Source organism: Pleurodeles waltl, chromosome 11 (assembly GCF_031143425.1).
Source record: "Pleurodeles waltl isolate 20211129_DDA chromosome 11, aPleWal1.hap1.20221129, whole genome shotgun sequence".
Taxonomy (NCBI): Eukaryota; Metazoa; Chordata; class Amphibia; order Caudata; family Salamandridae; genus Pleurodeles; species Pleurodeles waltl.
Window position 1 is genome coordinate 662,796,667 of NC_090450.1, and position 23,709 is coordinate 662,820,375.

Genomic DNA, 23,709 nt, shown 5'->3' on the forward strand with positions numbered 1-23,709 from the left:
GGTATGGTGTGCTACTCATGCAGCTCCCCCCATATTTTCTGCTTCCTTGGTGGTGACCCTGTTATGGCGGGGACATCAGAAAGGGAGAAACAAACAGAATCAGGGCCAGCCCCGCATCGCATTATGAGGTGGCTATTTCACAAGTGTGTGCATATCTAATGAGCGTCTCTCCTGCTAACTCGGCGAGAGCCACTGCCTTTGTTCTTTGTCTTGGTATGCCATGCAGCCTCTTGCCACATATCTCTTTCATTGAGTGGGGTTGCCCAGTCCCACCCAGGCACCTCGTGGTGTGGTTTGGTTGAGGGCCAACCCAGGGGACCCACTTCTGGCCTCCCCTACTGGTTTCCCTCCCATCCCGTGGGTTTTCTCAGGATGTGGCAGAGGTGCCAAATGGTGAAGAAGGGTCAAAGGTTGGCAAACTTAAAACTACAATCAATCGGGCCCTGTTGGACTGATTTTGACAATCAGGCAAATTTTTCTCCTTTTGGTGAGCTCTAGCTACAAGGGCAGTTGCAGCAACCTTCCTCATCTCCAAAGGAGTTCAGTCTTCAACTAGCTTGCTCTCCTGGCTTCCTGTGCCAGTCCTCCTTCTGTTCTGGGTATCTGGGTGCAAACATCCATGGCTTTCCCCAGCTGGTCCTCAGGGGATGTAAGGTGGCCAGCCTCACCGGCCCTTGGGGAGACCCACTGATCCAGGGGTCAACTGGGCAGAGTTATTAGTCTTTGGTGAGCATCAAGGGCTGCTTCCTGACAGTTCTCCATGGCAGTCCTAGGATCCAGCAGTGACGCACTGAAAAATCACCAGACAAAAGAGAGCATCCCTCTTGTGCAAGAGTTTCTTAAAGGGGAGAGGAAGGTTCCACAAGTCAGGCACCCTTGGCCAGTTCTAGGGTGCATGTTGCCTCCTCACCCCTGTCCCAACATTTGCTGCAGAGCATGCCGGGACAGTCCAAAATGGCGACATCCAGGAGTCATTGGCCACATCTGGTTCTGAGGTTTCAGCTCTAACCCTCACTGACATCATTGCTAGGGTCTCCTTTGTTCAGTGGGCTTGGGCAGGGCCATCCCTGGTACCGTGTAACAGCTGAGTGATGAATGCAGTTCGTTCAGCCCCACCCCTTTCCTCCTCAGAAGCTGGGTAAAGTACTGTTAATTGCTCGCTTTGTGTGTGGAGGCCTTTGTTCTGGCTGCTGGAGAGAAATGCAATTAACTGGACACTCCAGGGTGACAAAGGCCTGGGCTCTGATCCTGAGCTGGGCCAGAGGAAAATGACAATTCTGAATGACCCATAAAGTATACAGATATAATTTTGGATATAACAGAATTCATTTTCCCATACAGCCAAATTGAAGTTGTCAATGATCTCTGCAGGCCAAAGGGAAGCAAAACTGCACTCTAAGTCAGTTCTCTCTCTATATGTATAACAAGGTGTCGCTAGAGACACAAAATCACACTGACTTTCCCTGTCAATGTACACTAACATTAAAAGGCCTATCTCATGTATACCTGATCCTGCTGAGTACCCATTGTGCCAGGCTACCAGTGAGCAGTTACCAGGTTGCACACTACAGCAGCCTTCCATGTGCAGCCTGCACATGTGTGCATACGTGTTCATGTGTAACCAGACAAGTGCATCTTACCCTTGCTAGTCGCAGTAACCTTATCTTAAAAGGTGGACCCTGTGTTTTCCTCTCGGCGAGACACATTTAGTGAGACCTACCCACAGTAAAAAGTCCCAAACCTGGTGCACCCAATTGCAACAGCGGCTCTCCATCAACCTGTAAGTTGCTTTCCTGTGTGTAACTCAGCCTCCTAAATTTGAAGCTTTTGCTTGGTTGAAATAATATAGGCATACCAATGATGAAAAGTTTGTATCCAAGATTAAACTCTGTGTATTTTCAGAAAAAATTAAGCTGATGTTTGAGAGAAATGGCTGAATTTTCAAAATATTCTTACAGCTAATATTTGAGTGAAATATCATGCAGCAGTGGGAAAACGTATTACTAATGTGATTATCTGTTTATTTAGATTGTTGCTGGAAACTGTGCCTGATATACTAAGGTGATCACTGTTGGTAATCTTGTATATAGTGGTCACTAATGCAATATTGTTGGATATGGTCACTATTACAGCACTTGTAATATTAGTATCTCTGGATGATTTTCATTAAACTTCAGTAGCTCTAGTTACAGTAAAGGTTGGAGATCCCTGTGCTTACACCAGTTGGCGATTCAGTAAGGTTACTGAATCGCCAAATGCGTTTAGGTAGGTCATCAGTGACTGGCCAAGATTTCCTAGGATCACAGTTTAGCCTTTTTAAGGCTGACAAGAATGAGATTAAATTATCTGAGGCTCCTAGTGTTAGTTTGAACCAGTTCAATGCAATTTAAGTAAGAGTAGATTATGAGTTATCTGTCGTTATTGAGTTTGCTTCCTTCCATCTAATGCCTTTTGGTTTCTCAGCTCTTTGAAAATTGGAGGTTTTCCACTAAGATTTCTTCTGAGGTCTTGGGCAGTAAATGATTACATAGAGTCCTGTCTTGGTGGCACTGGTATTTGTGCATATGTAAGTATGCCCAATAGGCATGAAGGTATTATCCTTTTCTCAGTGTTTGTTCAGTGAATTATGTGCACTTTTTGGCTATAGTGATTGTCATGGAATAAAATCTGTGAATGACCCTGTGGATGTACTGGATAGCAGAAGAGGGATACGCCAGACAGAATAAGATGATAGTATGAAGGCATGTGCATTACCATATCCAGTAGACACCTTTGAAAAGGCAATGGACAGGATGTTTTACCAGACATGTATGGAAATAGGATATGGGAAGATGCTTGGCACTACTTGTAGCTGAACTTCGACCCATTTTCCCCACCTACTCATATATAGCAAACAATGTATACATTCCTACACACACACTGATGAAACCTTCAGCACAGTTATGTGCTTGCATAATACCTTAGTGGTGTAAAGCAACTGTTTCAGGTAGTGATGTGTTACCTGGAGTTAACAAGATAAATTGTCTTGAGGAATATCATCAGAGCTACAGTGGTTCCTGACTCATCTCAGAACAGCTACAATATATGCTTGCTATCTGAGACCAGGATTATAGATCCAGAACATTTGAGAGCAAGAGAAAGTTGAAAGAACATGTCTTGGAGAAGATGCAACACTCTTCAGTCGGCGCTCAAAGTGTAGCAGATGTTTACCCATCTCAGATATGACCCAGCAAGATATTCAACTGTACATGTGCCTCAGTGGAAAGCATGAATGCTAACTTGGAGGGAGGACATGAATAGAACCTATTCTCAATATGTTGCGAAAAAGTGTGCAGGCAGGAGTCTTGTGTCCTAGCAACAATGAGTCAATATGCCAGAGAAACTCTGCTTTGCTAGTGTCTCCATATGAGTGTCTGTGAGTCATGATAGTGTTCTAGTGTCACTGTTCCCACATTGGTATTGGTGCAGTACCTTAGTGTTACTGTTGATCTGCCTGTATCGTTTTCATAGTTACAGTGTGTATTTGCCTGTACCCCAATGTCAGTGGTGATATGCATAAAAACAATGTCAATGTATGCCATGATATGTGCCAGCAATACAATGAACTCACTTTGCTATTGTGCATTCCACCCGACATGACCTCCCAGTGAACCCGAGCCAGAAGTACATGGTCAAGCAGGACTTGCAACCAAGGCCTAGAGCAACTGATTGACAGATCAAAGGTGGGGAGACTTGTAACCTATAGACAAATGTGCAAATGAGGAAAGACCCAGATCGATTCCCCAGATAGGCAACAGCACCACAAAGGTCCTAGGATATTGGCGCCCAGTAAAACACATTTGGCTGAAGGGGTACGCATTCCCTAAACACCATAACGTTAGATGCCACATGAGGTTAGGAATACACAGCCTGTCAGAACACAACACACACACTACATGCAGTGATCATGTGCAACCCATGACATCTGGACATTTCACCTACTGGCCCACACCATGCGCACGCAGGGTTGAGACCCATCTGCACACTTTATCAGATCAGATTTATGGCCTTGTGGTAAGGCCCGGATTCCATTTTTCAAAGAATGCACGCAACCATTTTATTGCACATAAAAACAATGCATAAAAAGATTATCAAAACTCTGCAATTTTGAGAGACAGTCACCAGACTCTGATTCTGTAATGCACTCTCCCAGCCATTGTTTAATTAAACAAACTGCTCCTGTTTTGCCAGATGCATCTTGTCTTTCATTTATTTAAAGTAAATCGGCAGTCAAGGAACATCATGGTCCCCTTCTGAATGTCCTAGTGTCATGGCCCTTTTTACTGTACCTCTGTCAATGTCCCTATGCCAGCGTAAATGCTCCTGAGGCAATGTGGTATTCCAATGCAATATCAAATCCAAAATATTGTGGAACACTAATATAGGGCCCTATTCACAAACTGAATTATGTAGTATGTTTAGTCGTAATACAATAATACTACCAACATATCAAACATGATGTTCACAAACCTACATGCGGAGGTTCCTCATTTGTCGCTTATTGTTCTCTGCATGAACATCTCCACCCAAAATGCATAGTTTCTGCACACATAAGTATGCATTTTAGTAATAATTATGGGGGGACAGGAAGGAATTGTAGGAAAATGGAGAATACATTCTAATAAGCAGGAAGGCTAACAGAACAGCTAGGAGGGGTTAGTTAACTGATGGATAGGGAGTGACATAAACACACCCACAAAAGAATAAGTCCATTGCTATTCACAAACTGCACTTTTAAAGTTACTATAGACAAAAATGACCTAAAACAGCTTTTACATTGAATTAAAATTAGATTTGTAACTGTTTTAAATAATACAATTTAATTGAAAATTATTTCTGATGGGGTATTATTTTAATTCCCTTCCTCCATTATTTTGTATAGGAGGGTGTTCCAGTATCAGTGGCTGGCCATGTGGGGTGCTAGAGACTTGCTGTGGCTCCTTTTTGGCAGTAGTAACTTTAAACATGTAAATTTGGCAGGGTGAGACATTTAGGTATATACTTTGGAGAATCTCTATACTCATAAATGGTGAATAGTACGAAGTTGTAAAAAGTAAACTTACACATGTAGATTAATTCACATTTTGTCAATATGCCCAATAACATCAAAAATATTGTGATGTCAAAAATATTGTGGAACAAAATACAGATTGAACATATATAGATTGAACAAATATCATTTTTGTGGGTACTTGTATATTTGTATACCATGTCATGTTTTAATTATTTTGTTTTTTTTATTAGTTTTTGTTGTGTGAATTATTATTCTTTAATGCTTAGGGTAGGTATTATTTTATTTTATTTTGTTTTTGATGTGGTAATATATTTGAAGAAAAGTTTATTTTATGTCATTTTTTATTGGAGTGTTGTCAGATTTGCAACAGAATACTGGGGGACGTATTTTTAATATTTATTTTTTCTTATATATAGGTTTTATTTTTATTTTGACAATTTTGTTATTACTTGCCTAAATCACTTTATTTGTAAATTATTTAAAATATATCTTTAAATTAAACGATAATTAATTGTTGTAGTTTTTAATTAGACTATTGATTATGTAAATTATGTAATTGATTGCATAATACAAATCGAGTTATTGTAATATGTTTTTATATTAGTTATCTTTTTAATGTTATTTTGTTATTTTGTTAAATTCATGTGTGTTGGTAATGTATTACAAGCATTATTTTAATTTTTTCTTGTGGGAATTGGAATGCTGGGGTGGTTATAGTTTACTCACATAGCTAGAACTTGCACCAAGCCCTGACAATGAGTTCCCAGAAAGACAGGTTCAATGGTCGTTCTCATGACATGTTCAATGACATTGTTAATGACATGACTGATTACACATCAGATAATATAATTGATGACAACACTTGGAAACGGTAAGGGAACATGTTTTTCATTAATTATATATATTCAGTTAGGTGGCTATAGTCATGTGAAAATGTAAGATAAAAAGTTACATTTTAAGCTCAAACACCACTGAAATTCACCAGTCATAGTTAACTGAAGTAATTATAACTTATACCCCACCATGCACTTTGTTGTCATCAATGATGTAATTTCAGATCTAATGAGTGAAGTAATTTGAGACAAATAAGTAGTGCATGGTGATGGTCTGACTTGTAGTTACTTCAGTTAACTATAACTGGTGAACTTCAGTGCATGTTTGAGTTTAAAATGGAAATGTAATGTTTTAACTGACATTTTCACTTAACTAACTAAGTAGGCCTTGTTCCCAATCACCCACAGTGTCTCTGGCCATCCTCCCAGTGGGGTTGGCCTGAGGCCAGTACTGCGGCTAGGTCCTGTACTCAACTCCCCCATGGGTGGCCAAGCCACTGTTTCTGACCGACTATCAAGGTCTCTTCTTTTTCACAGTGCTGTGAAATTACACAGATCTGCACTGAGTAGTACCATAAAAAAATCTTTTTCATTTGACCCCAAAGAGGGTTCCTCAGGAACCCCACCGCGAGGCCCTGGGGTTCAGGGCACGCATACTCTCCCCATTTTCCTTATTTTTCTATTTGTTTTCAACAGCACAGGGACCAAGTCCCCAAGCCGAACTATAACGTCCATGTAACCTTTGTTTTTTTTAAGTGAATATATTTATAAAAAAACAAAGGTTACAGGGGAGTTATAGTTAGGATCTGAATTTACTTGTACCAAACCTTAGAAATTCAGCAGTTATAGTTAGAGGTATTTCAAGTTACTATAGCACAAGCCCTAAGGTAATTATATCTTGCACCCACGCCATGCATAGCTTTTTTCTTTATTATTTGCCTGCTAATGTTTCATTGATGTTTTTAGTGATGTTATAAAAGTTGTCTTGATTGCTGTAATCTCTGGGGTAATAAGCAGTGGATGGCGAGGGCACGAGTTATAGTTACTTGAAATTACTCTAACTATAACTGCTAAATTTCTAAGATTTTGTATGAGTAAATTTAGAGCCTAACTATAATGTTTCTGAAACCTTTCTCTTTTTAGGTTAATGTCTATAGTTTTTTGATTCTATTTCCTAACTATAACGTCCCTATCACCTTTGGTTTTTCAATGAATTTCTATTTTAAATGTAAAGTAATTACAGTTCATATTTTGATCAGGTGCAAAATGTCTTAGAAAAAGAGGTCACATGCAATTCATTGAAAAATAAAATGAACTTTCAAAAGTTCAGCATCCCTCATTTTCATAAATACTGCCATGAACAGTACATTAGTATCTCTTACTTGTAAGAGTTCCGAATGGTAAAGGAGGAGAAAATCCCTCTCTCTTTTCCTTTGCTCGTCTGTGTGTACATTAATCTCAGGATAAATCCTCTGTTTGGCACACAGGCAAGCGGGTCATGCCCCTCCAAATGATCCACACAGCAAAACTCTATCAACGGGGTCCCCATCCCTGCAGGGCGGCTTCACAACTGGGACGGAGCATCCCATAACTTTTATCCAAAACAAAGAAAAATGAGAAGCCTTCCAATTCCAATCTAGCACAAGCTTATTTCATAATGAAATGGCAGCGAATCATTCTGTCCTGACACGTTTTGGCAAAATATAACGGGATGCTCCGTCACCGTTCTGAAGCCACCCCGCAGTCTTTAGGGCCCCGTCAACAGAGTTTTGCTGTGTGGCTATATATATATATATATATATATATATATACATGTGGCTTGGTGCACTGTTTGGCAAAAAAACTCAAAAAAACGCACAAAGCTATCCTGCTGAGTACTGTCTTCAGTGCTGCCGAATGGCTAGATTGTCCATTACTATGCGGCTGGAATCGATGGTGAGAAGCTAGCAGCAGTATGAGGATATCTATCTACATCTATATATCTATATCTATGTATATCTATATATATATATATATATATATACATATATATATATATATATATATATATATATATATAGATGTATTTTTTATTTTTTCTATTTTTACACGGCCCAGCTGATGCCAACCACTTCCAACTTCTGAGGTCGGTGCGCATTTACAGGAAGTCAGAAACCTGCTAACATGAATCCAAAAGCACCATAAAGTAATACGGACACACAAAAACTCACTCCAGGACCGGCATTAAGTGAACAAAGTTCATTCAGCAACCCATTTTGATCTTATGATCTTTTTCATAGTCAAACACCAACCCATACCCAATTTCCTTTAAAACATGTTTTCAATGTCATCATGGAAAGAAATGAAAATGAAAGACAGACCATCACAATTTATATATATATATATATATATATATATATATATATATATATATATATATATATATATATATATAAATATATGTGTATATATATATATATATATATATATATATATATATATATATATACACCAATCCTTCATCCTTCACTTGTCTGAAGACATTCACTCTTGCACACTCTTGTCTCAAAGCAGCAAAAACAGCACTCAAATTTCTTCTGTGAATAATTGTATTCCAATGCGAGTATACCAAAACAAACCCAATGTGTTTCGACATAGAATACACCTTGATCGTGGGTTGAGTGAACACAACAAAACATCAGAAAATGTAGACACCCTAGTGAATATAGAAAAGGGTGTGTGGCTCATATCCACATGAGTTACAATACTAAAATAGCAGCCATCTTACAATGCATTCAAAGTAAAGAGACAGTAAATGGTCTGTGCAATGTTGCATGGTGGTTCAATCAAAATGAAACATAAATCTCAAATTCAGTTACTCTGATGAGATTTGCAACAGGGCTCTTCTGTTGAGGTCCTCAACAAATAAACTAAATAAAATGCAATCATGTCACAGGCAAGGCAATATAATGACAAATACAACACTAATGCACAGTAAGATAAATAGAGAGCACCACTAGCTCATCATAAATTACTATTTCTCCTCAACATACCCTCAGTCACAATAAATCCCAAGTGCGCATAAGAACCAGGTAAATGGCCTCAAAAATAAATTACAGCATTGCACATAGTTTATTTCACAATTGTGAACAAACCAATGCAATTTGGATCTATAAAAATAGAAAGGAACAGGAGAATATAGTTGTGACATCAGTTCTCACAATGCATACCAAATGCAAACTACCCAAAAAAAATAAACGTTCTTATCTAATCGATTCTCACAGGCGCAAGAAGAACAGAAATGGGGAACTTGGCCCCTCATTCACAAACAAGTAAAGTGCATTCAGCTGAATCGCAGCATCACACTGTGGCCCCACACCCTTTGTGAATACACAAAACATGAAAAAATATTTAAAAACTATGGCCAAGAAGTGGATAAAAAAGAATTACAGTGTCACCATGGTGGATGTCTATGTCATAATATGGTGCCCAAAATATATACCCTCACAATGTAAGGGAGTTCAAAGGCTCCCAAAACAAATGGGCACAGTCCTAGAGGAAAGCAAGATCATTGTATATGAATAAAAGGGAAAGAAGCCTCCATGCGAAACAAGCCTAGAGGAGAGAGATGAGCTAAGGAAAGGAGAGTTATACTGGTGAGGTTTCAAGAAACATGGACCATATCCCAGTTTAATCACCAAAAAACATTGCTAGTTCCTCCTCTGTGTTAGGACTCTTTGGATTCTTGGTATTGAGTTCAAGAATGCACTTAGGGCCTGATTCAGATGTTGGCAGTAAAAGTCCTGCTGTTTTTAGATGTCAGCGGGAGGATAGGCGATAGACCACCGACGGTCCGCCATCACTGCCAAGAATCGTCACTTGTGTCAATGGCACGATAGGCAAAAGTGGCTGGCAGCAGAACAACAGCCCCTTTTCCCACTGAGCCAATCACAATGTGCAGTCCCTCCAGCACACCTCTGGAGGCTAAAACTCCACACGAGTTGGCAAATTGGGAGCTATATAAACACAAAGCTCACCTTTTTAACAATTTACACATGCCCTGGCCCCATGAACTCGCTGCTGCCAGTCCTCCCGTTGCTCCTGGGACAGTTCCAAGATGGAAATCAACCCCAGTGTAATGAAAACAGAAGGTAAGTCACAGGCATTCCTGTTACCCTTGGAGTTGTAGCATCACAGTAGTAGTGGACTCTTGCATGTGTCAAAAATGTGTGTAAACACCTTCATAATGTTGCAGAATGCTGAAGTATGTAATGTTGTAGTCGAAAAATGTATCAGAATACACCTCGAGATATAAGTTGCACCCACCAATCTGGCATGGCCTACCTTTATGGCAATGGACACCTACACAAAAGGTCTTAACAATCAAAAATAGAAATGTGTCTGCTAGGGTGTGTGCAATAAAATACTAAAAATATCGAAACTATAAACTTAAACAGTATCCTTCATTTGCACCATATAATCCCATGAAAGTGTAGCAATTACAATACAACATGCTACAGGTGGATGTACATCGAATGTAGTACAATTTGTACTGGTGAAATACAAACATGGGAGATATGTGTGATGTTGACATATATCCTTGTTGTGTGCAATATATCACAAACATAAGATTCCATTTATTGGCAGGTTATTGTGTAATGCATATGTGCATGTTATTTTCACATCAATCAACACACATGCATTCTCCACTCACAAAAACAGAAACACTTATAATTTTGGTATAAGTGTCCAGTAACAACATGAATGCTTGCACCAACATTAATATGCCCATCACTAATGTACAACAATAATGTATGCATTTAAAGAAACAACTAAAATATACAACCTGGATTTGTCACTGTCACAGATGAGAGTAAGTGCATGGCTCACATATTAGCAGATATAACAGCATCAGCAGACAATTAGTAACAATCATAAAATAAGGCCAAGACAAAGGTATTTTCAAAATTAAATTTCTTCATATAAGGATAGGATAAGTCTTGCAATGAGAAATAAGAAAAGGCTATCTGGACAAACGGAAAAATATATCTATGAAGGTGTTAGCCCATGTGGGCCATAATGACTGTCATGGCCATCACTTGCCTCCTAAAATCACTGCCAGAATAAACCTCCTCTGAAAGGGGCATCTATGGGGCAGAGAGCTGGCACCTCAATAATGTTAGTGGAGGGAATGAATCCTTGGGTTTGAGAGTGGTGGGTTTAGGTTTGCGAAGGGAGGATTTGGGAGGGGAAGGTTTGGGTTTGGGAGTGTTGGGTTTAGGTTTGGAAGGGGTGGGTTCGGTATGTGTGGTTTGGGATTTGGAAGGGGTGGATTTACGTTTGGTCGGGTTGGGGAGGAATGTGGAAGGGGTGGTTAGGCAGGTGGAAGGGCTAAAAAGATATTTGGGAGGTGTGGTTTGGGTATTGGTAGGGGTTAAGGTCAGGAAAAGAAGTAGGCTCTCCTAGGGAAACAGGTAGGGTGTTCGTGAGGGATTTTGGTTTGGGAGTAGAGAGAGTGGCTGAGTCTGTTGTGCGTGTGTGTTGAAAGTGTGGGTGCTTGAAGGTCTGGTGTATGTGCTGTAATTTTATATTTGTGTCTACTGATTGTTGGCTGTGTGAGTGTGGAAGTTTGTGTTCAGTATGTGTATGAGTGAATGTGTGTATAGTGGTATGAGTTAGTGTGATGCCTGTGGGTATAGTGGTGCATGTGTGTGTGGTAGTGGGTGTGCTGACTGGGGGGTGCTTGTGGTATGTGTAGGTGTTGCTGTAGTGGTGGGTGTTGTGTCGGTGGGTGTGGTGGTGGTAGAGGTATGTGGTCGTGTCATGGTTGGTGCACTCACTGGTGTGTGCTTGTGGTGGTGGTGTGTGTTGTGTCTGCTTGTGTGTGTCTGTGCTTGTATTTTTTGCTGTGTTGGGATGCGCTGCTTGTGGTTGTTGCTGTGGGTGTGCGCATATGTGTGCATCTGCTTTGGATAGGGCTGAGGTGAAGGATTTGGGATGGGAAGGGGTAGGAATATGTGCACAAGTTTAGGGCGGGTTGTAGGCCAGACAGGGCACCATGAATGCCATCCAGGTAAGCCAGCATCGGGGTGTTCTGGCCAGCCAGCCCCTGGATGGCATTCAGTAGTGCAGTCTGGCCTACAGCCATCGTTCTTAAAAGATCAACAGCCATCTGAGCGAGTGTAGCCTTGGACACTGGGACAGAGGCAGGAATGCCTGCAGTGAAGGTGACACCACCCCTTTCGGGAGGGTGGCTATGGCCAACTGCGAGGTAGCAAGAGGGAAGGTGGAGCTGAGAATGGGGGGCAGACATAGATGCAGGTGTCACAGTCTCTTCAGTGTCTGCCCCACTAGAGACTGGTCTTTAATGGAAGCCTCCAAAGAAGATGTCAAGTCACTGGTGGCCTCCTGGCAAATCCCCTCACCGTCCATGCCACTGGGTCTCTAAGTGTCCACATCTGATCCCCAGTGTCTAGCTTCATCCCCACCAATGTGGCCACTGTCACCTCTGCACAGTTGATGCTGAAAAAAGGTAACAGCAATTTTAGGGAATACAATTGAACATCAATGCACATCACACAACATTTGCAACAAGTTCAGTACCCCCATCTCAAGCACCCATATCATTTATGACTTTGTCATCTATGCACTTGTAGTTCACTCCATAATAAAGGGTTTCAACAGCATGAGTAAACACATAATCTGGACACATCTCTGAACCACTGCAGTACAGAGCTAAAATTGATTCACTTCTCCTAAATGGTAAGATTTTTGGGTGGAATTGACTGCTCAAGATGAGACATCTATGTGATTTCACCTTCCCAATGGAAATGTCCCTTTCAGTATTACATTGCTCTCCATCATCAATTTCTCCACTGGGCAGGACTGAGGGCACACAATTTTTGTCTCTGGGATGTACAACTCTCTCACCAATGTGAACACATTGTTTGTTGCAAAAAATACAGTTTGGCAGACAAAGTCACATTGGCAATCCCAGACTGGCTTACATCCACATTTGGGAAAGACTAAGGACTCAAGTCCACCTGTTACTGTTCACAATAACTTACTAGAAGTGTGCTGTGCTGAACAACCTGCTTTCAAACATGTGTCAAGTAAGGAATGATGCCACTGTACAGAGAATACCATTTTCTTTTGGTGCAGATGCACATTCTCATATTGTCATATTACCAACTTACCAGTGTCAAATCTGAAATATCAGCTGCATCATAATTGTTCAGTTTTCCACAATTACTACTACTGGAGCCTACACTCACTATATACATTTGTGATGTACCATCCCACCTGACCCAATCATGACATGAGGCATGTTTTGTGAAACTGCCACTCATGTTATTGTGAAAATGCTGGTAATCCCTTTGTTTGAATGCAGGCATATGTCTGCCCACAACAGTACTTGCCTTTTGAGGAGGAATCTAGTGGCATCCTTCAGCACAAAGCAATACACCACACACAGCATCAGACACTGTCTAACCAAATTACATCCCCAGAAATCCTCATGGACTCTGGATGTGTGTCAACCTCAATGTTGATGGCATACAAGAGGTCAAAACACAGCAATATCTACATACAATGACTTACCCCTTTGTTGCTGCTTTTGGGCTCTGGATAAGCTACAGCAAGGATGCAGGACATTAGGGAATCAGAGACACCCACCTGGATCACTGGTAGGACTGTCAGACTTGGCTCTCGGCTGACTTTCTTGTTGCTGATGCAGGTGCTCCCACTTCTTTTGACAGTGCTGCGCAGTGCAGTCTACACCGCTTGTGGACCCCTTGGGTTTGCACCTTCTTTGCTATGTGATTTCCTAGTTCTGATGGGCGTTGACCTGTATAGATTACATGAAAGACCAAGAAAAGAAAATTCAGTGTTGCTGTTTGGCAATACTGCCATGACATTATATTTTGGATATTCATATGTACATTCTTCAAACAGTTACTAGATTGTTTTACTGGCAAATGTTACAGGTAGAGCAGAAATAATGATTTGCAGTGATCTCAGGTGTACCATCAATACTTGCTAGCTTCTCATGTTACCCAATCAGGCCTACAACATCATGATGGCCAGAGCTATGCAACCTATCCTGTTGTGAGAGCCACCCCTGATTACTCACAATTATTGTGAGCTACTAAAAACCAAACCACCTGTACAATCCCTATACATAATCATATTCACAGTCACATTGGCTTCCTGCTCAAATGACCAAGAGTCAGAACCTATGGTCTGCATCACATACAGTGACTGAGGGCCAGATAGAAGGGCTGCTATGTGTCAGTGAGGCCAGGGATTTGTGGATTGTTTGAACAAGTGTGTTTTTGAGTCGTCCAGACTGGGGTGGATAGCGGTAAGCCAGTGTCATCTGAACCTGATGCACCTAAATTTACTTTATCTATATGTGGCTTCAAGACAAGTCTAAACCATACAAAGCAACCTAAAACACATTATGTGCTGGAATCCCATGTGACAGTACAGTATCAGACAACTCCAGACCCTCTACATGTGTAACTCAACATCAACATCATTCCAACAGTGGCTGTATATTGTCAGTCATTCTAGTGGCACACAGTATACTGTCCACTGGTAGTCAGTGGACTGATGTTTGTGTGATGAAATAGGATTTGTGTGTTACATGGTCACACATTACAACTTCTACTTTCAAGTTACTTAACATTGCCAAGCACAGACATTTCAGACATTTGTAAAAAATAATCTGTTCCAGCTATATCATTTTGTCAACTCCAATCACAGAACTACCCACATTACCGAAAAAAGAAAAAAAAACAGCCTGTAAATCAGAAAGGAAGAGGTTACTCAGTCAGATATTCCCCAATCAGACATGTACCTGTTCCTCTGGGGTCCTACAGAGTTGGCTGTACAGGGACAGAACCTCCTAGCAAGGAGTTCTAGCTCCTCAAGGGAGAAGGCAGGGCACCTGTTACCTGATTTGCCCAGAATCCTAGCTCGCAGACATCAGTAACAGCAGCAAAAAACAAGGTTGTCTTGATGACTGCAGTGTTAGGAGGCAAGCAAGTGTTTTTTTACAATGTGACATACAAGTACATGGCAGGTGCGATCCGTGATGGAGATGGACACAGCCATTGGCTTTCGTGCTTAGCTGTCACACACGGTAGCCTAATGCAGGGCCTGTAATGGAGTCTACCACCTACTATGTGGTCATATTTTGCTGACGGCCATTGGGTGGCCAATGTCCTGACAGCAAGGTCAGACAACTGCCATTTTGAAGTGTGAAGCTGAACACTTTTCAAGTGTTGTGGGGTCACCAGCACTCTAAATGGAGGCTAGTGCATTTCTAAATGTCAGACCCGAACAGCGCTTTTCTGGGCATGATATGACACAATAAAATGAAAACTTTGTCTGTCTTTGACAATAGTGCAGCTGGGGAAGTACTGCCTCCATTGACAGTATTTTTAAAAAAGTTGAAAAAAGAAACAAAGTTCAAATAATGCAGTTCAAATCTATTATTTGCACATAATGACAAAAAAATATATTTTTAAACGTTTTGAAGTCTGCATATTTGATGTTAATGTCTGTACATGTATTACCCAATGACATTTCTACTGTTACATAGAAGTCAGATGTGTTTTGACACTAAAAGTATGGTGTGGCCATTTCATCAGATCCTTTCTTTCCCATACCCATAGATGTCTGAACCCAGCCATGGGTAGGAGGTAACAGCCTCAGGTGTCTGGCCTATTCCAGACCTTGTCACCATGGACGAAAGGGGCATCATCGAGCAATACTATGCCAGATTTGTGTCAGCAGTTCAATCCTGAACTCCTGCCTCACAATATGAATCCAGCAGCCATAACACCAATAGTCAAACTCATGGCAATACTGTATTTTGTAGCCACTGGCACCTTTCAATAGACTGTTGCACTATTTGAGGGCATATCCTAGCCAACTTTCAGTGGTGTGCTACAAGAAGGCCCTTCTTCCTTGATGAAAAACATCTACAACTACATTCAATTTCCACATCCACAATATTTGGCCACCACAAATGGAGAATTGTATGCTTTGGGTGGAATACTACTTGTGGTTGGAGCAATAGATGGCATGCATATTGTCTTGGTACCACCACACAACAGAGAACAGGTGTAACGCAGTTGGATGAACTTATGTTCCATCAATGTGGAAGTTGTCTGCTTACCAGACTTATACATCTCAAGTGTGTGTGCCCTCTTTCCTGGGTCAACACATGAGTCATTCGTACTATGGACCAGCAATATACCCATGCAGCTGTCACAACTTGGACCGGAGAAGGCCTGGCTTATTGGTAAGTACAATATGACTTGTTGATCTTTTGCCTGAATCTTAGTTTAGGAGGGATATTGGCTTGATATGTGAGTAATCAGTTGTTGTGTTGCTTCTATGCAGGAGACTGGCGACCCTGGCGGTGGGTGATAAAGTGGTGGTAATACCACCAAGATGCTGGCTATAAGTACTGCCAAATTATGACCATGGCGGTGATAACTCCTATAGACAGCCAATGTACCACACCAACCGCCACGGCAGAATTAAAAGTCACCACGTCGGTAGCCGCCAACAGCCAGACGGAAGACAAAGTACCGGCCACCATATTTTGACCCTGGAATCCGCCACCTTTTCTGAGGCGGTAGCAACAAAAGCCTGGCGGAAACAGAGTTCAGAAGTGAAAGGACTCACCATTGGAGGCATAGGGAAGAACCACGCCGCCATGGAACCCAAACTGCTTGTTTTCCTGATGATCTTCTACGTCATGCTCCACCTGGAACACCAACGCCGACGAAGACACCGACGGTGAGTACAGCCACCTAGCACACAAGGGAAGGTGGTAGGAAAACGAGAGTGATACACACACGCACGACACACACCCAACACACACACACAATACACACAACCAGCTGCACAAGAAACACAATTTGACCCTGAAAAATGGCAGCATAATGCAAGAACAACAGGAATTAACTAAAGTGATTGTAATCAGATCAAATTCAAAATTAATAATTTGATTTGTCAATGAAATAAATATGTACACATGTACACAAAGGGACACCCGCCCAATCCAATGTTCAAAGGACCCACATGGCCACAGGGCACAGTCTAAGGCCAAACTCAAATCCTGTCCACATCCGGATAGTACACTGCAAAGGCATCAGTTTGCAAATAGGCAGGCACCTCAGGGTGAGGGGGGGCACCTCAGACAAATGCGAGAACAAGCCCACTGGTTCTGGAGGGGGCAACATGCCCATTGCTTTGTCCTGGAGAGTGCAAGGCCACAGCTTCTGTAGTGGGTGACTTGCCCACTGGTTCTGGAGGGGGCAACATGCCCATTGCTTTGTCCTGGGGAATGCAAGGCCACAGTCCCTCAAGTGGGTGACTTGCCCAGTGGTTCTGGAGGGGGCAACATGCCCATTGCTCTGTCCTGGGGAGTGCAAGGCCATAGTCTCTGGAGTGGGTGACTTGCCCTCTGGTCCTGGAGGGGGCAACATGCCCATTGCTTTATCCTGGGGAGTGCAAGGCCACAGTTTGTGGAGTGGGTGACTTGCCCACTGGTTCTGGAGGGGGCACCATGCTCATTGCTTTGTCCTGGGGAGTGCAAGGCCACAGACTCTCAAGTGGGTGACTTACCCACTGGTTCTGGAGGGGGCAACATGCCCACTACTTTGTCCTGGGGAGTGCAAGGCCACAGTCTCTGGAGTGGGTGTCTTTCCCACTGGTTCTGCACTCACTGATGGCTGCATTGTGGTGTTTGTTGGAGGAGGCACCTGGGAAGCCCCTGCACTCATTGACGGCTGTATTGTGGTGTTTGTTGGAGGAGGCTCCTGGGCAGCCCCTGCACTCACTGATGGCTGCACATCCATAGCTGGTGGTGGGGGCAAGTGACAGCTGGTGGTTGTGGCAGTGTTAGCCTGACAGCTTCCGCTGGTGTAGGGTGCCTCATCTATTCCTGTTCATGGGTCCGGGATCCCTTACCCTTTCTGGTAGGGGTGGATGGGCTTTTCCCCTCTCTGCCTGGTGGTGCAGGCTCCCTCCCCTTCTTCACAGCTGGTGCAGGCTCCTTTCTCACAGCTGGTGCAGGCCCCTTCCCCTTCCTCACAGCTGGTGCAGGACTCTTCCTTTTCATCCCTGGTGGTGCTGGCTCCTTCTCCTTCTGTGTTGTAGGTCTGGTATCCTTAACACCACGTGTAGGTGAAGCTGCCACTGTCCCCGTGGACTGTTTGGCTGACTGGTGCAGGCTCCTTCCCCTTCAGTAATTGTGGCCTGGAATCCTTTCCACCACGAGTAGGTGCTGATGAAACTGGGCCCGTGGACTGTTTGGCTGAGGTGCTGGGTTGTGTCCTTTGGTACCCTGCCCATACAGGCAGAACGGGGGGGAGGGGTAGGGAAGAGGTCAATTTGGGAAAGGAAAAGCTTTTTAGGGATGTTGGGGGGGAGAGGAGGGAGGAGTAATGGGAGTGGAGGATGAGGGAGTGGTTGTTGGAAGTGTATGTCTTCTGGAATTGGGTACGGGTGCATAGGCTGTATGTTTGTGTGAGGTGGATGGCTGTTGGGTGTCTGAGTGCTTGCGTCTGTGTCCTTTAGGAGGAGGGACAGATACGGTGGGAGAGGACACAGGGGACGTGTGCATGGCTGTTGTGGAGGTGTCTGCCAGTGTGGTGTGTGCTCTGCTTGATGTGGTGATGCTGATAGTGGATGTAGATGTAGTGCATGCAGGTGTGAGTGTGGATGTAACTGGGAGGGAGGTGGAGGAGGAGGAGGAGGAGGAGGAGGAGGAGGAGGAGGAGAAGGAGACAATGGAGGCTGCTGATGTTGTCGTTTCTACAACTGTATGGTGTTTGTGTGAATGCCTGTGAGATGAAATGTGGTGCTTGTGTGCTTGTGTTTGCCTGTGCCACTCCTGTGTGTTGCCTTGTGTGCATGCTCATCTGTATGTGTGCTTGGGATAGGTTGGCGTTGAGGAGAATGGGACTGGGAAGTGGAAGTTGGAGAGGGGCGGTAGACACAGGGACAATGGCTACCATCAGAGAGTAGGCCAGAGCCTGAATCAATCTCTGTTGGGCCGCTAAACCACCATGAATGCCCTCCAGAAATGCATTGCATTGCTGCATCTGGGATGCCAGCCCGAGGATTCACAATGGTTGGCTGCCCTACAGAGATGGATCTCAGAAGGTCTATAGCCTCTTCACTTAGGGCAGCAAGGCTGAATCGGGCAGGGCTTGAGGTACCTGGGGTGAAGGAGTTGACCACCCTCCTGGGTGAGCGGGCACGGGAAACTCGCTGAGGGTGCTAGAGGGAGGGCAGTGCTGGTACTCGCTGGGCACAGAAGACCGCAGAGGCCCAGCTGGGGATAGCCTCTCAGAGAGGAAGGGATGCCCATCGGACTCTGACCCCCCTAATGGCCCGCATACTAGTGGTGGCGTTCCCTGAGCTGGATGGGCGCTTAAGTGAATCACAGCAGCCACAAGGGGGTGAGTACAGTGAGTATCATTACAACTTATGGCTGGTTTGGTGGTATCCGGGTGGTGGTGTGTGTTAGTGGGTGCCCCTAAGGCCAGGCCAGACATTGCAGCGTCGGTCCTCTGAAGGGTAATGGTGCATGGCAAATACAGGTAACCTGGCTTGTTAGTATTCACCTCTAGGCAGGGCTGCGTTGGTCCCAAGTGTGATGCAGTTGGCGATGTGTGCTCCTCCTCATGCCTTGGTGACTAGCCATTTCAATGCATAGTGTGTAGGCCTGTTCCCTGGGTGAGATTGTGCTGTGTACGCCAACTGCAGTGTTGTTGCAGTCATTGACCCAGTGTATCCTTTGTCTCTCTCACCCCCTTTCTTGTTTTGTTATCCTGTCCTTTTGTGCATTAGCATCATCTGGTGGAGGAGCAGGGGCACCGGCGACAGAGGAAGCTGCATCCCACAGGACCCTGGAGGCAGAGTCCACCGACACTAAGGGAACCAGAGGGGAGGGGAGCACCACAGCGGATACTGGAGGGTACAACACAAGCTCTGATAACTCCTCTGATGGGAGCTCCCTGGTGGTGGCAGACACCTCTGTGACCACCCCAGCTGCAGGTACAGCCGCCACCCCCGTACCAGCACCGACCTCCCAGGCAGCCACTCATTGAGTTGCCTGTGCCTGCTCAGCCTAGACATGGAACTCAGAAAGCTGAGGTTGGAAGAGACCAGACTGAAGCTGAGACAGCAGCAGTTGGCCTTAGACAGGGTGTCTCTAGATGTAGAGAGGGAAAGACAGAAGTTGGGGTTAGTTCCCCATGGTGGCAGCAGAAGTGTTCTTGATAGTAATCCTGTAAGAGAACAAGATTCAAGAAACCTGCACAAGATAGTCCCCCCTTACAAGGAGGGGGATGACATCAACAAGTGGTTTGTTTGAGACGGCATGTATGGTACAGTTGGTCCCTCAAAGGCAATGGGCTGCTATATTTTGGCTATCTTTCACTGGTAAGGGTAGGGATGGGCTCCTTACTGTCAGAGAAAGTGATGCCAACAACAACAAAGTTTTAAAAGATGCACTCTTAGATGGATTTGGCTTGACCACTGAACAATACAGGATGAAGTTCAGAGATACCAGAAAAGAGTCCTCTCAAGAATGGACAGACTTTGTAGACTGTTCAGTGAAGGCCTTGGAGGGATGGTTACATGGCAGTAAGGTGACTGACTATGAAAGCCTGTATAATCTTATTCTGAGAGAGCATATTTTGAATAATTGTGTGTCTGACTTGTTACATCAGTACTTGGTAGACTCAGATCTGACCTGTCCACAAGAATTGGGAGAGAAGGCAGACAAATGGGTCAGAACAAGAGTGAACAGAAAAGTTCATACAGGTGGTGATAAGGCTGGCAATAAGAAGGATGGTAAGTCTTCTGACAAGGGTGGGGACAAAGATAAAAAGCATTCTGAGTCTTCATTAGGCCCACATGAATCCTCTGGGGGAGGTGGGTCCAAATCCTCTTCTAACAATAAAAATAAGTCATGGTGTTATTTGTGTTAGAGTAAAGGCCATTGGGCAAGTGATTCCACTTGTCCAAAGAAAAACCCCCAGGCTCCCACCACCACAACCCCAACTGCGTCCTCTAGTGCCCCTAGTAATAGCAGTGGTGGTGGGACGTCTACTACAAATAGCCAATCAAAGGGTGTAGCTGGGCTCACCATTGGTAATGTAGTTGGGGTTGGTCTTGTTAGGGAGACCACAGAGGCTGTTTTAGTCTCCGATGGTGGTATTGACTTTGCCATCTTGGTTGCTTGTCCCCTTAATATGGGTAAGTACAAGCAACTTCCCCTAATAAATGGTGTTGAGGTTGAGGCCTACAGGGATACAGGAGCCAGTGTCACTATGGTGATTGAGAAACTAGTTCTCCCTGATCAACACCTACTTGGTCAGCAGTACCAAGTGACTGATGCTCATAACAACACTCTTAGCCACCCCATGGCTGTTGTGAATCTCAGCTGGGGTGGGGGGGTTACTGGTCCAAAGAAAGTTGTGGTGGCCACTGATTTACCGGTAGACTGCTTACTAGGCAATGATTTGGAGACATCAGCTTGGGCTGAAGTGGAGTTGGAGGCTCATGCAGCAATGCTGGGCATTCCATGGCATATATTTTCTCTCACAAGGGCACAGGCCCAGAAGCAAAAGAGGACAGCAAAGCTAGGATCCTGGAACAATGGACCAAGTGGTTCCAAAGGCTAAGGGTAGAAAGGGTAAATCCTTGCCCAATATCCCTCCCTCTCCTGAAGATTCCTCTTTTGAGGAAGAGTAATCCTCTCCCTGTGCAGAACCTACACCAGATGAGCTGGCAGCAGACACTGCTGAGCTTTTGGGTGCAGGGGGGGCTGCTAGAGAAAAGCTGAGTGTGGCACAACAGACCTGTTCCACACTAGAGGGTTTGAGACAGCAGGCTGTCAAACAGCTGAATGGGGACTTCACTGATAGCCATAAGGTCTATTGGGAAGACAACCTCCTCTACACTGAGTCAAGGGACGCTAAACCTGGAGCTGCCAGGAGATTGATCATCCCTTTGCAGTATAGGGGGTTTCTCCTGACCTTGGCACATGATATTCCTTTGTCTGGGCATTTGGGCCAGAGTAAAACTTGGGACAGACTTGTTCCATTGTTTCACTGGCCTCAAATGTCAGAGGACCCTAAGGAGTTTTGTCGCTCCTGTGTGGCCTGCCAAGCCAGTGGCAATACTGGCGTCACACCTAAGGCCCCTTTAATTCCACTCCAAGTGGTTGGGGTGCCCTTTGAAAGGGTAGGGGTTGACACAGGTGGCCCTCTTGACCCTCCAACAGCTTCAGGCAATGGGTTTATCCTTACGGTAGTGGACCATGCCACTAGGTTTCCTGAAGCAATTCCCTTAAGGACTACTACAGCCCCTGCAGTGGCAAAAGCCCTCCTAGGAATCTTTTCCAGAGTGGGTTTCTCTAAGGAAGTGGTATCAGACAGAGGTAGTAACTTCATGTCTACATTCCTCAAAGCTATGTGGAAGGAGTGTGGTGTAACTTACAAGTTCACTACTCCTTATCATCCACAGACAAATGGTCTGGTTGAGAGGTTTAATAATACTCTCAAAGGCATGATCATGGGACTCCCTGAAAAACTCAGAAGGAGATGGGATGACCTGTTGCCATGCCTCCTTTTTGCTTAAAGGGAGGTACCCTAAAAAGGAGTGGGCTTTAGCCCCTATGAACTTCTCTTTGGGCACCCTGTAAAAGGTCCCCTTGCTCTTGTGAAGGAGGGTTGGGAACAACCTTTAAAAGCTCCCAAGCAAGACATTGTGGATTATGTACTTGGCCTGAGATCCAGAATGGCTGAGTACATGAAAAAGGCCAGTAAAAACCTTCAGGCCAGCCAAGAGTTCCAAACGCAATGGCATGACCAGAAGGCTGTCCTGACCCAGTACCACCCAGGTCAGAAGGTGTGGGTATTGGGGCATGTGGCCCCAAGAGCACTCCAAGACAAATGGAGTGGACCCCATCTCATTGTTGAAAAGAAAGGTGAGGTCACCTACTTGGTAGACCTGGGCACTGCCAGGAGTCCCCTTAGGGTGCTCCATGTCAATCGCCTAAAACCCTACTATGACAGGGCTGACTTAACCCTGGTCATGGCAACTGATGAGGGGCAGGAGAAGAGAGTGACCCTCTCCCTTACCTCTTCTCCACCACTGAAGCTGATGGCTTAGTGGAGGGAGTGGTGCTTGCAGATTGCCTTACTGCAGAGCAGAAGGACAAATGTATAAATCTCCTAGGCCAAATCTCTGACCTCTTCTCACTGATCCCAGGTACAACTACCTGGTGTGAGCACACAATCAACACAGGAGACAGCTTGCCTGTCAAAAGTAAGATTTATAGGCAGCCTGACCATGTCAGGGATTGCATAAAACACGAGGTTCAGAATTTGTGGAATCTAGGAGTGATTGAGCCTTCTGAAAGCCCATGGGCTAGCCCAGTAGTGCTTGTCCCAAAACCTCATAGTAAAGATGGTAAAAAGGAAATGAGGTTTTGTGTTGACTATAGAGGTCTCAATCAGGTAACCAAGACTGATGCTCACCCTATACCCAGGGCAGATGAGATCATAGATACACTGGCTTCTGCCAAGTATCTAAGCACTTTTGACTTAACTGCAGGTTATTGGCAGATTAAGCTGTCAGAAGATGCTAAACCTAAAACAGCATTTTCCACCATTGAAGGGCACTACCAGTTCACTGTTATGCCCTTTGTTTTGAAAAATGCACCTGCCACTTTCAGAGGTTGGTGAACACAGTCCTGCAAGAGTTGGAAGCATTTAGAGCAGCATATCTAGATGATATAGCTTT